This window comes from Lissotriton helveticus, chromosome 1_1, assembly GCF_964261635.1.
Source record: "Lissotriton helveticus chromosome 1_1, aLisHel1.1, whole genome shotgun sequence".
In the NCBI taxonomy this organism is placed as follows: Eukaryota; Metazoa; Chordata; class Amphibia; order Caudata; family Salamandridae; genus Lissotriton; species Lissotriton helveticus.
The window spans coordinates 648,982,653-649,001,720 of NC_136057.1; positions in this window are offsets into that span (position 1 = coordinate 648,982,653).

The following is a 19,068-nucleotide window of genomic DNA, read 5'->3' on the forward strand; positions in this document are numbered from 1 at the left end:
ATCAGGATTCAAGCAAGCCGGGCCGACGACGCCTGAAATGGCAGAAACCGGTCCCCGGAAGCTTGTTTCCTTCCCAGTATAAGAATTGGCTTGGTAGTTTGGTTTGCCCTGTTCCCATCATGCACTGGGACAGGAACAGACTAATTTGCATATAGCCAAGTTCTGAGCTGGGATGGTGCAGTGAGCTAAAAAACGGTGATGGATCAAGCCCTGATCTTTGGACTGGGTAAGAGTGGTCTGCTTAATTCAGGCACTCTGTTCATCACCACCCCCTTTTCTGAATCATTTTGTCCACCATAAGCGTGGAAGGGTATACTCAGATGTGAGTCCCTTGCTCATTGCACCATCAGGATTCAAGCAAGCCGGGCCGACGACGCCTGAAATGGCAGAAACCGGTCCCCGGAAGCTTGTTTCCTTCCCAGTATAAGAATTGGCTTGGTAGTTTGGTTTGCCCTGTTCCCATCATGCACTGGGACAGGAACAGACTAATTTGCATTTAGCCAAGTTCTGAGCTGGGATGGTGCAGTGAGCTAAAAAACGGTGATGGATCAAGCCCTGATCTTTGGACTGGGTAAGAGTGGTCTGCTTAATTCAGGCACTCTGTTCATCACCACCCCCTTTTCTGAATCATTTTGTCCACCATAAGCGTGGAAGGGTATACTCAGATGTGAGTCCCTTGCTCATTGCACCATCAGGATTCAAGCAAGCCGGGCCGACGACGCCTGAAATGGCAGAAACCGGTCCCCGGAAGCTTGTTTCCTTCCCAGTATAAGAATTGGCTTGGTAGTTTGGTTTGCCCTGTTCCCATCATGCACTGGGACAGGAACAGACTAATTTGCATATAGCCAAGTTCTGAGCTGGGATGGTGCAGTGAGCTAAAAAACGGTGATGGATCAAGCCCTGATCTTTGGACTGGGTAAGAGTGGTCTGCTTAATTCAGGCACTCTGTTCATCACCACCCCCTTTTCTGAATCATTTTGTCCACCATAAGCGTGGAAGGGTATACTCAGATGTGAGTCCCTTGCTCATTGCACCATCAGGATTCAAGCAAGCCGGGCCGACGACGCCTGAAATGGCAGAAACCGGTCCCCGGAAGCTTGTTTCCTTCCCAGTATAAGAATTGGCTTGGTAGTTTGGTTTGCCCTGTTCCCATCATGCACTGGGACAGGAACAGACTAATTTGCATATAGCCAAGTTCTGAGCTGGGATGGTGCAGTGAGCTAAAAAACGGTGATGGATCAAGCCCTGATCTTTGGACTGGGTAAGAGTGGTCTGCTTAATTCAGGCACTCTGTTCATCACCACCCCCTTTTCTGAATCAGTCTCCAGCCTCCAGGCACCCGTTGTAGTGATACTTGTGATATTTGGAGGTATTCAGCTTCAAGGGGATGAAGTCGCACCTTCTACCCAGGGTTATGGAGCCCAGCGCAGGGTGAGATTTCAGGTTTTACCACTAGCTGGAGGTGTGAAAACAAAGCAATTCAGATACTCAGTAAAGTGTATTTAACTCCTTTACAGTTACAGGAAAAGGCACACAAGGCCTTGGGCCTACTTCCAGCCTCCAGGCACCAGTATTACTGATACTTGTAAAATTTGGAGGTGTTCTGCTTCAAGGGGATGAAGTCACACCTTCTACCCAGGGTTAAGGAGCTCAGCGCAGGGTAAGATGTCAGGTTATACACTTAACATGGTCAATTACGTGTATTTCAGGACATGGCCTGCAAGGCCTTGTGCGTGTTTCCAGCCTCCATACACATGTTATAGTGATACTTGTGACATTCGGAGGTGTTCATCTTTAAGGGGATGAAGTCGCACATTCTACCCAGTGTTATGGAGGTCAGCGCAGAGTAACATTTCCGCTGTCACCCCTGGCTGGAGGTGTGAATGCAAAGCACTTCACATACTCACCAAAGTGTATATAACTCCTTTACAGAATCAGACCTAGGCCTGCAAGGCCTTGGCTTATTACTAGTCTCCAAGCACCAGTTTTACTGATGTCTGTGACATTTGGAGGTGTTAAGCTTCAAGGGGATGAAGTCACACCTTCTACCCAGCGTTAAGGAGCTCCGCACAGGGTGAAATTTCAGGTTATACCCCTGGCTAGAGGTGAGAAAAGAAAACACTTCACATGGTCAATAAAGTGTATTTCACCCCTTTGCAGTACCAGTACAAGGCTTACAAAGCCTTGTGCCTGTTTCCAGCCTTCAGGCACCTCTTTTAGTGATACTTGTAACATTTGGAGGTGTTCAGCTTCAAAGGGATGAAGTCGCACCTTCTACCCAGGGTTCAGGAGCTCTGCCCAGGGTAATATTTCAGGTTAGACCCCTGGGTGGAGGTGTGATAACAAAACACTTCACATACTCCTTAAAGTGTATTTCACCCCTTAACAGTATCAGAACAAGGCCTGCATATCCTTCGACCAACTTCCAGCCTCCAGGCACCTGTTTTACTGATACTTGTGAAATGTGGAGGTGTTAAGCTTCAAGGGGATGAAGTCAAACCTTCTACCCAGGGTCATGGTGCTTCGAGCAGGGTCAGATTTCAGGTATCACCCCTGCCTGAAGGTGCGAAAACAAAACATTTCACATACACACAAAGTGTATTTAACCCCTTTACAGTTACAGGAAAAGTCCTGCAAGGCCGTAGGCCTACTTCCAGCCTCCAGGCACATGTTTTAGTGATACTTGTGACATTTGGAGGTGTTCATCTTCAAGGGGATGTAGTCGCACCTTCTACCCAGTTTTAAGGAGGTCAGCGCAGGGTAAGATTTACGGTGTCAAACCTGGGTGGAGGTGTGAATACAAAGCACTTCACACACTCAGCAAAGTGTATATAACTCCTTTACAGTATCAGACCTATGCCTGCAAGGCCTTGGGCCTATTACTAGTCTCCAGGCACCAGTGTTACTGATACCTGAGACATTTGGAGGTGTTAAGCTTCAAGGGGATACAGTCACACCTTATACCCACGGTTAAGGAGCTCCACGTAGGGTGAGAATTCAGGCTAGAGGTGTGAAAAGAAAACACTTCACATGGTCAATAAAGTGTATTCCACCCCTTTACAGTATCAGTACGAGGCCTGCAAAGCCATGTGCCTGTGTCCAGCCTCCAAGCGCCTGTTTTAGTGACATTTGTGACATTTGGAGGTGTTAAGCTTCATGGGGATGAAGTTGCACCTTGTATCCAGGTTTGTGGAGCTACACTCAGGGTAAGATTTCAGGTTGCACCCCTGGCTGTGGGTGGGAAAACAAAACACTTCACATACTCAACAAAGTGTTGTTAACCCCTTTACAGTATCAAAACAAGGCCTGCATATCCTTGGACCTACTTCCAGCCTCCAGGCAACAGTTTTACTGATACTTGGGACATTTGGAGATGTTAAGTGTTAGAAGCGGCTGTCTCTAGTTGGCAGAGGTATACACTTCTGACAAATAGGGACACACCTTTTCTAGTCAGGGCAAGGGGATCACACACTTTGATAACCCCTGCTCACCCCCTTGGTAGCTTGGCAAAGCAGACAGGCTTATCTCAGAGGCAGTGCGTTAAGCATTTATGACCACATACAGTAATAAAGTGAATACACTACAAATGGACACAACACAGTAGTATTATAAAAATAAGGATGTTTATATAAGGCTTAGCACAAGACCAAATAACGACAAAAATATACCACAATCTTAATAAATACTCTTGGAAGGAAAAATAATAGTTCAAGCACGGTTTCTTCTTAGCACAAAAGTCTTTAGTAACAAAAGCAACTCTTCTTCTTTAAAACACAGTTCTTGGCAACAATGTAACCCACACGGGAGTCACACGACGTCGAGGCAAAGTTAATCCAAAGGTTCGGCGTCGACAGCGAGGAGCGCTACGTCGAGCCCGGAGTCGCACAGACCCCCACAACACAGTACCTTGGAAAAGTGAAGCACTCGATGATCAGCGGCGTCGAGATGTCCGGCGTCGCGTCTTCGGCGTCGATCGGGCCTCGGAGTCGGGGCGATCTGCAGCGGCGTCGACCGAATTCAGGCAGGAGCAGCGCTCACGAGATGAAGCAGGATACGGCGTCGTCGATGTCGATGTTGCAAGAGTGAGCAGCGCTCACGGCGTCGATAGGGCTCGGCGTCGATGCGATCAGCGGCGGCGTCGACACAGGGTCACTTGGAGCTGGAGCCGAACTCGCTACTCACTGGCGTCGCTACTGGCATCGATCGGGCCCGGCGGCCGGCGTCGAAGATGCGGGACACTGGAGCCGTTACTCACGATGTCGAGCTGGATTCGGCGGCGTCCGTCGGCGTCGAGATTGCTGGATTCTTCAGAGGTGCTGGATTTCAGGTTCCAGCAACAAGCACTTTCAGCAAACAAATGAAGTCCTTTGGCCCTGTGACTTCAACAGGAGGCTGGCACTCTTCCAACCCTTGGAGATTTTCTTAGCAAAGTTTGAGAGTACACACACAGTTCCTCTCTCCTGGTTCCTTGGCAAAAATAAAGAAGCAACTGCAGGATTCCCCCAACAAACAGCACTCTGGCAGAAGGGGTAGGCAGTCCTTAGATCAGCAGGCTTCTTGTCCTTGGTTCAGGTTTCCTTGTCAGAAGTGATCTGAATTCTTGGTTCAGGGGTCCTTCTCTTATACCCCTTTTTGGCTTTGATCCCTTTGTCCATGCAGGGGAATTTCCCCCCATCTCGGGTTTGTTGTGGGTGTTGCCAGGTCGAGGCACCTGGCCTATTCACTGTGCAGGGCAGAGTCTTCAGCCTCCCAGCAGGAGCGGAGCCAGCATTGTCTCTGGCAGGGGCAGGGCCATCAGTTGCCCGGCAGGGGGGCGGAGCCAGCATTGTATCAGGCAGGGCAGGCTATCAGGAGCTACTCTTCCCCTACTCTCAATGCAAATGCCCCACTCATCCCACACTGACTCATTCAGACCTCTGGAGCCACCCAGCTCCTGTCACACGCACACCAGACAAAATGCTTGAGAACGTGAGGCTAGAGGATCTCTAGTCTCATCCCTTCACTGGCACACACCTGGTTGTCATTCCTTGGGTCAAGAAAACGACTTTCATTCGATATTCATTGTGGTTCGTTATTTATTTCGTGATTAAGTTCATTGTTTTAAAGAATAAGTTCAGATTTCTTCAAAATCATTTTCAACAGTATAAATCAAGCACTGTCTTTTAAACGTGTCCAATGCATTTCGGGCATTAGCGATATGCCCTTCATCAGGGAATTGACACTGCGTTCACACCTGTTGACCCACTTTCATTGTCGACAGTCTGTCGAAAGACTGTCGACAATGAAAGTGGGTCAACAGGTGTGAACGCAGTGTCAATTCCCTGATGAAGGGCATATCGCTAATGCCCGAAATGCATTGGACACGTTTAAAAGACAGTGCTTGATTTATACTGTTGAAAATGATTTTGAAGAAATCTGAACTTATTCTTTAAAACAATGAACTTAATCACGAAATAAATAACGAACCACAATGAATATCGAATGAAAGTCGTTTTCTTGACCCAAGGAATGACAACCAGGTGTGTGCCAGTGAAGGGATGAGACTAGAGATCCTCTAGCCTCACGTTCTCAAGCATTTTGTCTGACGTCGTTGGGCCCTCAACGCCTCCTTGCTGAGCACCACAAAACAATCATAAAATACCTTCCAAACCAAGTCTAATCCTGACCAAAAACATTGCTGTGCATCCATCCTCCAACAGTTACACGCACACCAGAACCAGCAGAGACCGGTAGACAGTTAGACAAGAAAATAGCTACTTTCTAAAAGTGCTATTTTCAAATACAGAGTCCAAAAACCATCCACCCAAACGGATGCGTTATTAAACCCTGAGTTCAGGGATACCAAACTCGACATTGCACCATGCTCCCCGAGCCCGCTAGGATTATAGCATTAATAATCCTGGCAGCCCATTCTAACTGATGGAGAGCAGGTAACCTTACAATAGTGAAAAACGAATATGGCTGTAATTCACTATTAGGACATGCCAACCTTGGCAGGCTTGTCCTACCTTATGCTTACAATGCACCCTGCCCTTGGGCCTACCATAGGGGTGACTAACATGAAGTTAAGGGAAGGTGTAGGGACTGGCAAGTAGGTGTACTTGCGCAGTCTGCGTGACAGTACCAGACTGCACGTAGGTCTTGCAATGGCAGACCTGTAGACATGCTTTTACTAGGCCGCTTCTGTGGGTGGCACAACACGTGCTGCAAGCCCACTAGCAGCATTTGTATTTACAAGCCCTGGCACTCCTGGTGCACTCTACTAGGGACTGACAGTAAACCAAATAAGCCAAACATGGAATTTCAATCAATACAACAATTTCACATAGGGAGCACTTGCACTGTGGCACTGATCAGCAGTGGCACAGTGCCCAAAGCAATATACCAGCAAAAACATCGTAAACAGAGGAGGCAAACAGAAAAAATGGAGGAGAGACTCATGCCAATGATGTCAGGTCTAACACGTGTCCCCTCCAGCTGAAATGTGGGGAGAACTACCCTTACCCTAGGGAGTCCTCATCACTAAGGCGGAAAAATCTGGACAGACCATCAGCATTGGCGTGATCTGTGCCAGGGCGTTGTTCCGCCGTGAAGTCCATCCCCTGTAGGGAAATGGACCACCTCAACAGTTTTGGATTCTCACCCCTCATCTGCATCAACCATCTGAGGGGCCTGTGGTCTGTCTGAACCCGGAAGTGAGTCCCAAACAGGTAGGGTCTTAGCTTCTTCAGCGCCCAGACCACAGCAAATGCTTCTCTCTCTATCGCACTCCACCTCTGTTCCCTGGGAAGTAACCTCCTGCTGATGAAGGCTACAGGTAAGTCTCGGCCCTCTTCATTCACCTGAGCTAGAACAGCCCCCACGCCATGCTCTGAAGCGTCCGTCTGGACAACAAATTCTTTAGAAAAGTCGGGTGCCTGGAGTATGGGTGCTGTGCACATTGCAGTTTTCAGGGTGTCAAAGGCCGTCTGACAGGCGTCAGTCCAGATCACAAGTCTTGGCTGCTTCCTGGAAGTCAGCGAAGTCAAGGGGTGCACAATGTTACCATAATCCTTGACGAACCTCCTGTAATAACCCGTGAGACCCAAGAAGGCTCTCACCTGAGTCTGGGTTTTGGGCGGTGCCCATGCCAGGATGGTATCAATCTTGGGTTGCAGGGGGTCCACCTTGCCGCTCCCTACTTGATGCCCCAAGTACACCACTGAACCCTGCCCAATCTGGCACTTACTGGCTTTGATTGTGAGGCCTGCTCTGCGCAGGGCCAACAACACTTCCTGGAGTTGGCACAAGTGTTCCTCCCAGCTGGCGCTGAACACTGCGATGTCGTCCAGGTAGGCGGCACTGAAATCCTCCAGTCCAGCCAAGACCTGGTTGACCAACCTCTGGAAGGTGGCAGGGGCATTCTTCATCCCAAAGGGCATAACCCGGAACTGGTAGTGCCCATCTGGTGTGGAGAATGCTGATCTCTCTTTTGCCCCATCAGTCAAGGTGATCTGCCAGTACCCAGACGTCAGATCAAACGTACTAAGGTACCGGGCAGCCCCCAACCGATCTATGAGCTCATCAGCTCTGGGGATGGGGTGCGCGTCAGTCTTGGTGACTGAATTGAGTCCTCGGTAATCCACACAGAACCGAAGTTCCGGTGAAGCACCAGGCGCTGCAGCCTTTGGGACCAAGACCACTGGGCTGGCCCAAGGACTGCTAGAGGACTCAACCACCCCTAAGGCAAATATTTTGGAGACCTCCTCCTTGATGTATGCTCTGACCTTGTCAGTCACTCTGTAAGCCTTGTGCTTCACAGGAGTGCTGTCCCCGGTGTCCACATCATGGACACACCACTGAGTGACACCAGGAATCAAGGAAAACAGGTCAGGGAATTGTCCCAACAGTTGGCGACAATCCTGCTGCTGTTCAGGGGTCAGTGTGTCAGAGAGGACAACACCATCCACTGACCCATCTTGCTCTTGTGCATACAGGAGGTCAGGAAGAGGCTCACTCTCCTCCTCCATTCCAGCATCTGTAGCTAGGAGCATGCCCACTTCGGACCTTTCTAAGTGGAGCTTCAAACGGTTGACATGCAGGACCCGCAAGGGGTTCCTGGGAGACTTCAAGTCCACCATGTAGGTGACATCGCTCTTTTTCTCCACAACCTCAAATGGTCCAGTCCATCTGTCCTTGAGCGCACAAGGTTCCACCGGGGACATGACCCAAACTTTCCGTCCAGGTTGAAGCTCCACCAGAGTGGCATTCCGGTCGTACCACCGCTTCATCTCTTCCTGGCTGGCCTCCAGATTTGCCTGAGCAAGATCCCTGAAGCGCCTAGTCTGGTTCCTAAAGGCCAGCATGTAACTGTATACATCCTGGGGAGGTTTCCTGGGAGATTGCTCCCAGCCTTCTTTGACCAGACTTAAGGTCCTCTTACCGGGTGTCCATACAAAAGCTCAAAGGGGCTGAACCCTAGAGACTTCTGTGGCACCTCACGGTAAGCAAACAACAGGCATGGCAAGAGGACTTCCCATTTACGCCTCATTGGTTCTTCAAGACCCATAATCATGCCTTTAAGGGTACGGTTGAATCTCTCAACCAACCCATTACCTTGAGGGTGGTAAGGAGTGGTGAATTTGTAGGTTACCCCACACTCCTTCCACAGAGACTTCATATAGTTGGAAATGAAGTTGGTGCCCCGGTCTGACACCACCTCTCTGGGGAACCCCATTCTGGAGAAAACACCCATCAGTGCCCGTCCTGTGGTAAATAAATAAATAATACCCTATTTTTGAATGTATAAATGAATAACAGATAGCTCAATAAATAAGAGTCAAGATTCGAGGTAGTAGGAGTTTCGCAGGTTTATTACAGCATCAAGGACAGGAACAGGACAACCTGCATAGGAATAGGATGGCAGGGCCCAGCAGCGCTGCTGGTGTCAGGATCGGGACAAGGGGAACGGATGACTTCTTTTAATAACAGTGCATTAGCATATATACATAACGCAAACACATAGCATTACATTGCAGTAGGCGTAGCAGTGGGTGAGCAGAAGGTGTGACGCGTAGCAGTCGCGAAAGATAAGGGTGAAAAGAGGTGTAACAGGGCGTATACATAGACATGTGATGCAAACGTAACAGAATATGTCATGAATGGGGCGGAAACCATGGAGGGGGCTACCTGAGGAGCCGGGACCTCTAACCTGGTGGTGCGCGCAAACTAGCAATGACGTATCACTAGGAGAAGCTGGGGGCTATGAACTCTGTGCTAGGAGCAGAGACTGAAGTCTGGAGAGTCAGGGCGACATGTACCTAAACAGTATCTAGTATCTGATGTTTAGAGAACATGTTGATATAAACTAGAAGTCAGGAGGGGAAAAGCTAACTTGATTCTAAGACTGGACCATGCATTATTCTACATGTAGTGCGTGATGAAGAATATTAAATGACCATTAAATGCAGTATTTCTCTAACGTGGAGACGTGAAGGCTAGACAATGACGGAAACTATTGATGCGATTCAGTAGTTTAGGAATGCAGAGAAGGAGGACTGAACTGATAACTGGAATCATAACATATTCTTGGCAGACTCAGAGACTGAGCCAGGGTGAGCCGGGCACTGCGAGGCAGGAAGTAAGTGAAGGGTCGAGGATACAGGTGGGGGCTGTATCGCTCCTCAGCGAGGTTTCAGGAGACAGGAGCTGAATCTGGTGTCCAGGCCCTTTTGAGGCCTAGAAACGGGGACTTTATAATGGAATAACGTACACACTGAGAAACGTGGCAACGTAGCTTTACATAGGCCTGAAATTCGTAGTATTCACGAGAACTGGAAACTGGCATACTAGAGGTGGACACAACTGTAATTGCGTCATTAATCGAACATGGGGAATGCATATGCATATTTAATCATGCACACATAACATATGATGGATGACACGTAGGGACACAGAACATGGCAAAATTTACTTTTCCACATTCCCTCCTTGTCACTACGTTTCCATCAGGAAACATCAATTTTCATGATACCATCTATCATTTCATACAGTATCATTTGCTCGTCTCGAATTATCCTGGAACGGGATTTAGAACGGGGTTTGGGATTAGGAATACAAGAGGTAGCACAAATGCCGCAAATCGCAGGGCCACATTGTATACAGAGACAGCAGCTGAATATGATCGCTACTGCAATACCTAGGAAGGACAATATTTTCCATCCCCATGCGGAAATTATATTCCAGAACCAACCGGACCATGTCCAGGTGCCTGGATCTTGGTGTATCAGATGGGCAATTTTATGGAGTCTGGTTATAGCTGAATAAACAGACGGCGCGTTATTTGGAATGAAAATGCAGCAACTAGATCCGATGACTCTACAAGCCCCGCCCCTATCGGCCAGTATGACGTCAAGGACGAGACGATTCTGTAAAACGACAAATCTCATAGCAGATTGCTCTTCAGTTAAATTACCTAGAGCGGAAGCAGTCTCATTGTCTACTGCTTCAAGGGTTCTGGTTAACCTACGGATTAGCTTACTATTCTGGATAGGTCCTATAAAGAAAAAGAAACCTCTGTTGAAATCTGTGTACTGTTCTAGAGCAGTTTCAGTATAATCGACAATTGGGGACTCCCTTTTATGTCTAATGTGTACTAGATGTGTGTTTCTATGATAATCAGGTGGGGCTAGGAAAACAGGTGGCAGTAGGAAGGCAATGTAACAGGTTCCCTCCCAATCGAGGGGCAGACGAACATATGCAGTTTGACCACAAATAAAATAAGAATGACGTGAAGCTTTGAAGATAGATTTCCCACTGTCACTATACTTGACAATAGTAGTACAATCACTATGTCCTACATGTACGGAACCATAATTTCGGACACATAATTCGCCTTTGACTGGTAGTACTGAAATAGCAGGTAAGTCTGGAGTAGTATCAGACTGAACATTCAAGACCATGAAATTCGAAGAATAATTACCTAAATTATACACTTCATTTTCTAGATCTAAACCTGTTCTGTGGGGGAGACCTTGCTTGTCTGGGAAACATGTACTGTTAAGAAAAGACATATCTGTTGAGGATGACGTTAACGTGGACCACGCTCCACACAAACCATTATGTGAGAATGGATAAGGAAAAAGTGGCAGAACTCCCTTCGGTGTCTGGAAAGGGGGGAGTCGACCACACACCCAACAATTAGTGGCATTGCTGGTCTGATGTGAGTAATGTAACATGCGGATGAATGAGTTATTTCGCATAGCGAGGCGGTAAGAGAGTTCATGAGGAGGCAGATCACTAAACGTGTGCTCTACTGTAGCATTAGCAGACTTATTTACATGAAGAACTGGGAAATACAAGAAAAATGCATAACTGGTGCAGAAAATCATAAGGCTGAGAAATAATATGAAACATAGAAAAACGATACATCGAATTGAGTTTTGACTAACTCTCTCACTATGGGGGTCTATTTTATACATGTCAGAAACAGTCTAACCGTTTCACCTAGGGGAGGACTTAGACAATCAAACTGACTGACTTATTTTACTAGACCGGAGTTTTAGCTTGTACTCCTGTTGCGGAGTTTTCTCTAACAGGGGAGGGGTTGTAGCAATGTCTTTTGCGGGACAGTCCTTGAGAACAATATTCTGGCAATCCTTCAAATCCTGGGAAATGTTCTTTAAGACGGGTTTCAGTCCATTAAATTGTTTTACATGAGAAAGGTGCACCCAGCCTTTGCGACCTTCCAACTTCACGGCTGTACGGGTGGTGAGGAGGACCTGTCGGGGCTCTTTCCAACGAGGCTCCAGCGGACTTGATCTGTCAAAATTCCTCACCATCACCATGGATCCTGGAACGATTTCATGCGGTGCCACCTCGGTATTGTCTGGAAATGCGGCGGCAACCTGTGAACGACATGAGTTGAGGGCAGACATAAAGGAAGCTAGGTAATCTGTCAGCATATTACTTGAAACATCGGTAATACTTCGGGTCTAGGAGTACCCCACATATTTGGGGGGCGGCCGAAAACGACCTCATACGGGGACAGACCTGATCTGGAATGTGCGACCATGCGCATATAAAACAAAGCAACTGGCAGAGCTACCAGCCAGTCCACACCTTTCTCTTTGCATACCTTTGCGATACGAATTTTTAGAGTCTGATTATGTCTCTCTACGAGACCGGCTGCTTCAGGATGGCGTACACAATGAAACTTCCACTGGTACCCTAACAACAGGGAAACATGCTTCATGAGTTCAGATGAGAATGGCTGGCCGTTGTCAGAATATACGACTCTAGGGAGTCCATAACGAGGGAAGAACTCACGAACCAACTGCTTGGCAGTGGTCGCGGCTGTGTAATCTGGGACTGGATATGCTTCTGTCCACCTGGACAAAGCGCATACAACTACAAGGACATACTTGAAACCTCGACATCGCTCCATCTGAATATAATCCATCTGGAGGACTTCAAAAGGGTGGTCAGGGGGCTGGAATCCACCTTGTTCCACCGGGACACTTTTACCTGGATTAAACTGACAACATATCATACAGGTACGGACTTTCTGCTTGGCTGCAGCTCGTAAATGCTTGTTGAACCAAATGTTCTGGATACTGTCTAACATAGCTTTTTCTCCTAAATGTGCTGGACTATGTGCGGTATTAATAATGACTTGAACCATAGAGTCGGGGAGAAACCATGTGGCTTTACCCTTCGTTACCCATCCCTGATCTGTCCGGACCCCTCCTTGTTCGGACCATTTCTTGATTTCTTCGGGAGTAGCATGTAACTGTATGTCTATGACATCTTGTGTAGGGTCTTTAACTGTCATGCATGTGGTCGGATCTGGAGTATGTGTCTGATTAACTGGAATGTCTGGAGTCTGTGCTGTAAGCTTGGCTGTGCGATCTGCTAGATCATTACCTTGAGAAATGGTGTCAGTAACTTTCGTATGTGCTTTGCACTTCATGATAGCGATAGATGTCGGTAAATGTATGGCATCTAACAGAGCTTGAATAAGGAGACCATGCTGAATCTTGGTTCCATGAGAAGTCATGAAACCTCTCTCCTGCCAGAGCACTCCGAAGTCGTGTACAACTCCAAATGCGTAACGTGAATCTGAGTAAACATTAACTTTCAAGTTCTTGGCGTGTATGCAGGCTTGTGTCAGAGCAACTAGCTCTGCTGCTTGAGCGGACAGGGTATCAATACGGTGTGTTTCAATAACTTCAGTGTCAGTAGTCACTGCATACGCGGCGACTAGTTCTCCTGTACTTGTTCTCATACATGAACCATCCACATAAAGTGTCAGGTCGGGGTCTGGTAACGGAGTATCTGTCAGATCTTGTCTTGGCTTTGTCGTAATGTTAACTACTTCCACGCAATCATGTGTGGCTGGATTTGAATTAACTGATGGTAACAGTGTAGCAGGATTTAAAACGTTGCAGCGTCTGATTTCTATGTGTGGCTGGAACAGTGTCAATTCATAACCTGTTAAACGTGCAATTGTCAAGTGCTGAGTTTGTGTTCGGTTTAAAAGAACTTCCACGGAATGTGGAACTTGTACTGTCAAGGAGTGTCCTAAGACTATGGAATCACTTTGTCTGATAGCTAGGGCTGTGGCTGCAACTGACTTGAGGCACGCAGGCAGAGCCTGGGCTACTGGATCTAATGTGCTCGAAAAATAAGCACATGGCTTGTATTGTCCTGCTTGATCTTGTGTGAGAACAGATAATGCTGTACCTTCGCGTTCTGTGACAAAAAGTGTAAAAGGCTTACTGTAGTTCGGTGTAGCTAGAACTGGAGCTTGGCATAAAGCTTTCTTTAACTCATTGAAACTAAGTGTATGTTCAGATGTCCAAGGGAGGACAGTCGATACGGCTGCCTCCTGTGTCGTTAACTGTATCAGTGGCTTGGCTAGAAATGCATACTGGGGAATCCATTGTCTGCAGTAAGAAGTGAGGCCGATAAAAGCACGTACCTCCTTCTGGGTCTTGGGCTGAGGAAGACTCGCTATTAACTGGATACGGTCTGGTGTCAACTGCCTACCCCTCTTGGACAGTAAGTGTCCTAAGTAGACCACTTGCTGGACACAGAATTGAAGCTTAGAAGGGGACACCTTGTGCCCCATCTCGGCTAGGAAATACAGAACTGTCAGTGATGCTCGCTCGCAAGCACGTTCAGAACGGGCTGTGATCAGTAGATCATCGACATACTGGAGCAGGGCAGTGTCAGTTGGCATGTGAATGTTGTCTAGTTGTCTCTTGAGTGCTTGACTGTAAATACTAGGACTTTCTGTGAAACCTTGAGGAGCTCGTGTGAACATATAGCTCCTTCCATTTAAACAAAATCCGAAAAGGAACTGGCTGTCTGGATGAATAGGAACACTGAAAAACGCGTTCTTGAGGTCGATTACAGTAAAGAACGTGGCTTCGGAATCAATGGCTGTTAATAGGGAAGAGATGTCTGGGACAACTGGGTACTGCGGAATAATACATTTATTAAGCTCTCGTAGGTCAATCACTAATCGATATACTGGGGGTGCATTTGGATCAGTACGTTTCATGACTGGAATGATCGGAGAATTACATACATTGGAGTCAGTTTCTACAACCACTCCTTGAGCCATGAGCTCGTCAATAATTTTGGATAAGGCTGCTACAGCCTCAGGTGGCAATCTGTACTGTCTGATTCGTGGTAACACTACACCTGGCTTTAGAGTCACACGATAGGGTGTGATTTGCATGTAACCTACATCAGTTGGACCTTGCGCCCATAAGTGCTGCGGAACATTAGACAGTCTTGAATCAAAATCTCGTAATACATAGTGACCCTTAAAGTCACGTAGGAACAATCGTATTCCCTCTGGGGAACAGCATATAACTGCACCTAACTCTTTCAGTGTCTTAATGCCTAATAGGTTTTCTGGACATGACTTAGTAAGTAACAGATCAGTAGTGCGGGACAATGGACCTACTTCTAGAGTAACTGGCTTTGAAATCTCATTTACGATAGGTTTTCCTGAAAATCCAAGGGAAACATTTCTTGAGCCTGAGAGCGGAGCCCCTGGAACTTCGGCGTGACTAATTGTGGTCCTACTTGCCCCTGTATCAATCAAAAACTTTCTGTCTTTCCCTAATACTTGACTGTGAACATAGGGACCTTCTTGATCTACAGGTATCTCGATGAGAGGCAAGCCTACCTCCCTCTCTAGGCTGTTTCATGAATACTGTTGGTACTCTGGATACTCAGACTGTGCATACTGGTACATCTACTGTGTGACGTGCTGTGTTGCAGCAATAGGCTGCGGTGTTGTAACTGTCTGTTGTGCATTCTGTGGCTGAGGAATCTGTGAAACTTGTTCTTGTCTAGGCGGACGTGGTCTTTCTTTAGTCTTACCAGTAGCTATGTTGTGTTTCAGAACTGCACACTCATTTATAAAATGACCTGGCTGTTTACAATAATTGCAGTTCCCTTTAACGGGAGCTGCAGGATGACTGGCTTGATTTGGACCCCTCTTCTGACTGTCTTGAGGAACAGATTGTGCAACTAGTACTTTCATCTTCGTGTCTTTCATACGTTTTCTTTCGTGTTCTTGCTCTTCTCTGATTCTATTCTGGTGGTATTGAAGCATCTGCAACATCTGGGACGGGGTATTAGCTTGCCAGGTACTTTCGACTTTCAGAACTCGATTTTTAATTTGTGGGCTTGAATTCTCGACTAATTTAGTAACAAAAAGGTGAGGGTATGACTCACTACTTGTCTTGAGGCCACTGTTGATGCTGAAACATTTTTCAAATCTAGAATAAAAATCACTAATATCCTCATCTTGCTTCTGTTTACAGGCTGAGATTGCATCCCAGTCTTCTTTTCTAGTTGTCAATAATCTGGGTAAAACTTGTATTAATAATTCTGGTAATTCTTTACATTTATCTCCAAGACCGGTACCTGGTACTCGTGCCTTGTCTTCAGCTTCTAGAACTGCCCAATCGATCTTTTTCTCCCCCACCTCCCATTCTTTTTCCTTGAGCTTTTCATACACCCCTGCGGGCAGCAGAACCTTTAACATTTTAATTATATCTGGATACGTGTATTCTCCCATACGGAGCATGCCTTTTAATTCTCTATGGAACCCTGCTGGATCTTTGTCATGACAGGGAATTAATTTCTTCATCTCGAGGAGTTCCATCTTTGTAATCGGAGTGTAAACAAACACTCGTTCTAGTTCGCCACCCGTTCCTCTGACTGGGTGGACTTCTCGTAACGGATTCTGTCTCTCCATGTAAAATGGTTTACTTTCTGGGGGTGAGACATGAACAAAATGTGGGTTCAGAAACGTTCTATATTTGTGACGCTGTTCTAGAATGACACTAATTAAGTCGGTACCTAAACCTTTCCATCTATACTGGAGTAACTCGTTCAGGATATCATGTAACGGGCCTGGATCAGAGTGTTGACCCTCATACAAAGTAATGAGGTGCTGGATCATATACATACCCACCAGTCGTTGTTCGGCTGGGGGCATTTTCAGAAACATTTGTGCCACTATTTCGTCTGGAAAAGTGATAGAATCAGTAATCCATCGGACTGCTGATCGGGCTAGTTCTTGTTCATGCATGGTACTTAACTCACTGTAACCGATTTGTGATTTCAGAATGTGATCGGTAGCTTGAAACACTTGTTCTAGTGAACCTTGTTCTGGTGCTGGAGAATGAAAAATAGACTTGTGTTCTAGGCGTAAATGGCGATCTGGAAATCTAGATTTTCCTACATACGCTATTCTGGCGGGATTCTCCTCGCCTATCTCTTCAGTATCAGAATTACTTTCTTTCTCGCTTACTTGTGCTGCTTTACGTTGTTCGTGTATCTTTATTATTTCTCTACGGATTTTCTTGTACATACTCTCCACAGCACCGACGGTCTTGTGCTTACCCTCGGCTATATTATCACTCCACCTTGTCAGGATTTTCATTTCGGCCGGATCTTTAGACGGGTAATCTTGTTCTCTTATTAGACAATTGATCAGAAACTTTAATATCATGAGCTGGATCTCGGCTTTCCTTTGAGACATGGCCTCGCTAATGCTTTCTGGATCATCCCCTGTACGGATGAAACGATATATTCTGTCTAGATCTTCTTTCATATTCGGTAAGGTGACTAGATACTCGGCCACCTTTCTTACGCGGAATGAATATAAAACCATATTATCCTCGCCTGGGACTGGATCATAGCCGCATTCGGCAAGGGATTTTCTTATTTCTGCTACAGTTTGATGTCTGGGCGTACGCTGTGACGCTTGTGCATGTAATTCGGCTGTCGTTAAACGCTTGTGTGGCGGCGGGGTTTGAGGAGTACCTCCCCCTGCGGCCCCTAAACTAGAGTCGTCTACTGAGGCTCTTCGTCCTGGCAGAGTGGGAAATGGAAATGCAGGCTGGACTTGTATGGCGGGCTGGACCGGGGGTACCGTAACAGGTACTCCGGTGTCTGGAGGAGCGGGAAGTGCCTGATTTACAGGGACTGGCGGAGCGTGAACAGGATTTGCATATTCTGGGACTGTGTCGTCCAAATAGGACGAAATAAAAATATCAGCTGCGGTCTGTTTGTGACGTAGCTTGGTCGGAACTAATGGTGGCGGGAAATTACTGGATGCCTCTGGGGTCGCTTTTGGCAAGCCCTCGGCAAAGAGAGGATACATACCCCTATTAAGGGCATGCCTCTGTCTGTCTGACTGTTCGGCTTTGACTTGTTCAACTATCTCGATTAGTTCTTTTTCTTGTGCTCGTTCTAAGGATTCTCTACTTAATTCTGACTTTCTGATTTCCTTTTCAGTTCTTTTATGAGCTTCTTTGCGCCATAACTCGATGGCATCTTTCTGTGACTGTCTGGCTTTCTTTTTCCATAATGCTTCTTCTACTCGCATGATGCATTCGGCATCCCATGTACCCGATACGGGCCATCTATACTTTTCTTCTAACCGTTTGGTATACTCTACCCATAAATCTAGATACAATATGGCGCTTATGCCATGCTTCTGATACATAAAATGACCTGGACTGTCCCTAGGCGGAACTGGAACTGCTGCTTCCAGCAGACCCTTTCTGGTTTTTAACTGACGTAATTTCGAAAAGAGCGGCATGACTGAACTATAATCTAGACACAATACAATACACAATAAACACGATACTTATTCCCCATTCATACCACGACATTAAAATACATGAAGAACATTTAAAAATAACAGTTCGAACAGAATACTACCTGGAATACGGAACACAGAATACATGAATTTTCTCGAGAACAGAACTGACTAGAACAGGAACTAGATGCACTGCTGAAACAGTACGAAACTTACCGGTCTCATAAAGAGACACGTCAGGACCCGCATCCACCGAAGTGGACACTTCGTTTGTGGGTCTGTGTACCACCAACCCACGGACCAGAGTCAATTAGATTGACCCTGTCTAGATACCACCCCAGTAACGGTACTCACCGGGCAGCAAGAACGGAAGGCCTCGGACTGGACTGGACTGCTTGGACGTCGGACGGACGAACTTCGGACTTCAGTTACGGGTGGACCTCCGGATACCTCGGACCTTGGACTCTCGGCTTGGGCTCTGGTCGGGACTCGCCGCGTTCCTCCACCGTCTCGTTTGGATGCTGGACCGCCTCCTCCGTCTCCTCCGTGGGCCTGAGGGATACTTGAAGCAGAAATATCTGCCGGTGCGCAGAAGAGTTCCGTCACGACTGCAGAGGGTCAGGGGGTCGGCGTGGCTTCACCGACGCGTGGGGAAAGGGCAAGTCCCTATTCGGGCGCCATTATGTGGTAAATAAATAAATAATACCCTATTTTTGAATGTATAAATGAATAACAGATAGCTCAATAAATAAGAGTCAAGATTCGAGGTAGTAGGAGTTTCGCAGGTTTATTACAGCATAAAGGACAGGAACAGGACAACCTGCATAGGAATAGGATGGCAGGGCCCAGCAGCGCTGCTGGTGTCAGGATCGGGACAAGGGGAACGGATGACTTCTTTTAATAACAGTGCATTAGCATATATACATAACGCAAACACATAGCATTACATTGCA